The sequence below is a fragment of the Rhinopithecus roxellana genome, chromosome 5, assembly GCF_007565055.1.
Source record: "Rhinopithecus roxellana isolate Shanxi Qingling chromosome 5, ASM756505v1, whole genome shotgun sequence".
NCBI lineage: Eukaryota > Metazoa > Chordata > Mammalia > Primates > Cercopithecidae > Rhinopithecus > Rhinopithecus roxellana.
In genome coordinates this window covers 15858018-15861874 of record NC_044553.1, presented here as the reverse complement: position 1 = coordinate 15861874, position 3857 = coordinate 15858018, and positions in this window count along the sequence as shown.

Below are 3857 nucleotides of genomic sequence, written 5' to 3'. Positions count from 1 at the left end.
CACAGTCCCAGTGGTGGTGACCACAGGGGTGCTTGTGTCACCCCACCACCAGCTCCAGGCAGCTCAGCACACAGAGAGAAACATCATTTGTTTGCGAGAAACATCATTTGTTTGAGAGAGACATCATTTGTTTGAGAGAAAGTAAGGAAAGAAAACAAGACTCTCTACTTTGTAATCCAGAGAATTCTGAAAAAATTCTGGAGTTTAAAATGCAATCGACATACTGAAGAATTCATGAGAATATCTCAATAGTAGAATTGATCAAGCAGAAGAAAAACTCCGTGAGCTGGAAGATAGATGAGTTGAAAATACACTATCAGAGGACATAAAAGAAAAAAGAATGAAGCACACCTACAAGACCTGGAACATAGCCTTCAAAAGGGCAAATTTAAGAGTTATTTATCTTAAAGAGGCGGTTGAGAAAGAGATAGGGGTAGAAACTTTATTCACAGGGAAAATAACAAAGCCACCAATATTTGGGAAAGATAACAATGTATGAGTACAAAAAGATTAGAGAATACCAAGCAGATTTCACCCAAAGAAGACTACATCAATGCGTTTAATAATCAAATTCAAGAAGTCAAGGATAAAGAAAAGATCCTAAAAGCAGCAAGAGAAAAGAAACAAATAATACAAAATGGAGCTCCAATACGTCTGGCAGCAGACTGTCCAGTGGAAGCCCTACAGGCCAGGAGAGAGTGGCATGACATATTTAAAGTGCTGAGGAAAAAAAATTACCCTAGAATAAAATATCCAGTGAAAATACCCTTCAAACATGAAGGAAAAGTAAAGGCTTTCCCAGACAAACAAAAGCTGAGAAATTTTATCAACATTAAACCTTTCCTACAAGAAATGATAAAGGGAATACTTCAGTCAGAAAGAAAAAGACATTAATAAGCAATAAATAATCAACTGAAAGTATAAAACTCACTGGTAATAGTAAGTACGTAGAAAACACAGAATATTATAACAATGTAATTGTGATGTATAAATCACTATTATCTTAAGTGGAAAGAAAAACACGAACTGATCAAAGTAACTAAAACAACTTTTCAAGACGTAAGACGTATTTACGTACAATAAGACGTAAAGAGAAAAACAAAATGGTAAAAAGTGAAAAGATGAAGTGTAGGGTTTTTATTAATTTTCTTTTTGCTTGTTTATTGGTCTGTTTAAGCAATCAGTGCTAAGTTGTCATCAGTTTAAAATAATGGATTATAAGATATTGTTTGGGGGCCTCATAAACCTCAAATCAAAAACATACAAGAGATACTAAAACATTAAAATCAAGAAATTAAATCATACACCAGAGAAAATCACCTTCACTAAAAGAAAGACAGGAATCAAAGAAAGAAGAAGGAGAAGACCACAAAACAACCAGAAAACAAATAACAAAATGGGAGGAGTAGTCCTTACCTATCAATAACAACATTGAATGCTGATGGACTATCCTCTCCAATCAAAAGACACAGAATGGCTGAATGATTTAAAAAAACAAGACTCAATGATCTATTGCCTACAAGAAACACACTTCACCTATAAAGACACACAGAGACTGAAAATAAAGGGATAGAAAAAGATATTCCATGCCAATGGAAACCAAAAAAGAGCAGGAGTAGTTATATGAGACAAAATAGATTTCAAGACAAAACCTATTAGAATAGACAAAGAAGGTCATTATATAATGATAAAGGGGTCATTCAGTGAGACGATATAACAATTGCAAATATATATGAACCCAACACTGGAACACTCAGATATATAAAGCAAATATTATTAGAGCTAAAAAGGGAGATTGGCCCCAAATACTGGATAGCTGGATATTTCAACCCCCCAACTTCACCATTGGACAGATCTTCCAGACAGAAAATCAACAAAGAAACATTGGGCTAAGTCTTCACTATAGACCAATTGAACCTAGTAGATATTTATAGAACATTTCATTCAATGGCTGCAGAATACACATTCTTCTGAGCACATGGATCATTGTCAAGGATAGACCATATGTTAGGTCACAAACAAAATCTTAAAACTTTCAAAAGCATTCAAATAATAACAGACATCTTCTCTGACCACAATGGAATAAAACTGGAAATCAATAACAAGAGGAGTTTTAGAAACTATACAACTATACAAACACATGGAAATCAAACAATATGCTCCTAAGGTTGAGGCTGCAGTGAACGATGATGACACCACTGCACTCCAGCCTGGGTGACAGAGTGAGACTCTGTCTCCCCAAAAAATAAACTAATAAATAAAGTAAATAAACAAATAATGGGCAAAATATCTGAATAGACATTCCTCAAAATAAGACATATAAGTGGCAAACAGGCATATGAAAAGGTGCTCAACATCACTGATCATCAGAGAAACACAAACCAATACTACAATGAGATATCATCTCACCTCAGTTAAAATGGCCTTTATCCAAAAGACATGAAATAAAGAATGCTGGCAAGGATGTGGAGAAAAGGGAACTCTCGTACACTGTTGGTAGAAATGTAAATTAGTACAACCACTATAGAGAACAGCTTGGAAGTACCCCAAAAAACTAAAAATAGAGCTACCACAAAATCCAGCAATCCCACTGCTAGGTATATAACCAAAAGAAAGAAAATCAGTAGATCATACTATTCAGCCATAAAAGAAGAATGAGATCCTGTCATTTGCAACGACATGGATAGAACTGGAGGCCAATCATGTTAAGTGAAATAAGTCAGGCACAGGAAGATAAACTTTGCATGTTCTTACTTCTTTGTGGGAGCTAAAAATGGAAACAACTGAATTCATGGAGATAGAGTAGAATAATGGTTACCAGAGCCTGGGAAGGGTAGTGGGGTGATGCAGAGGAAGTGAGGATGGTTAATGGGTATAAAAAAATAGAAGGAATAAGACCTGGTATTTATCAGCACAACAGAGTGAGTATAGTAAATAATAATTTTATTGTACATTTAAAAATAACTAAAAGAGTATAACTGGATTGTTTGTAACACAACGGATAAATGCTTGAGGGGAGCGTATCCCATTTAACCTGATATGATTATTACACATTGCATGCCTGTATCAAAATATCTAATGTACACCATAAACACATATTCTTACTAGGTACACACAAAACTTTAAAAATTTTTTAAAAAAGAATCAAAGGAACTGGTTTGAACAATCAAAAGACAGTTGTTGCTGGCTTCTGTAGTCTAAGCTACTGAGGAGGCAAAGGCAGGATGATCACTTGAGCCCAGGAGATGTGGGCTATAAGTACACTTAAGCTGATGGGGGTGTGCACATTAAGTTAAGCATCAATATGGTGACCTCCTAGCAGGAAGGGACCACCAGGTAGCCTAAGGAGAATTGAACCAGCCCAAATCAGAAACGGAGCAGGTCAAATCTTCTGTGCTAATCAGTAGTGGGATAATGTCTATGAATAGCCACTGCACTCCAGCCTGGACAAGATAGTGAGACTCCGTCTCTAAAGATCAAAACAAAACAAAAAAAGGAACTACTGTCAAACAATTTATAAAAGACATCCTGAAGGAGTAGCCAAGATTCCAAAAAGATAATGGTGTTTTACAAACAGCAGGAAAATGCCATTAGTAGACTGAATCTATCATGTAATTTCTCACGATTCTCTGGGTTTGCTCACTCAACTTGCTTTGGCTCCACATAGTATCAGCTGCACTGGCTACAGCAAGTGTAATCTAAGCTAGAGATTTCAGGAGAACCTCATTCCATGTCTAGTTGATCTGCTGGGATGACCAGAACACTGGGGACTCCATCTATTATATCTTCACCATCCAGAGCCTGTGCTTAGACTCTTGTGCAGCTATAACAGAATACTTGAAACTTGGTGATTTAAA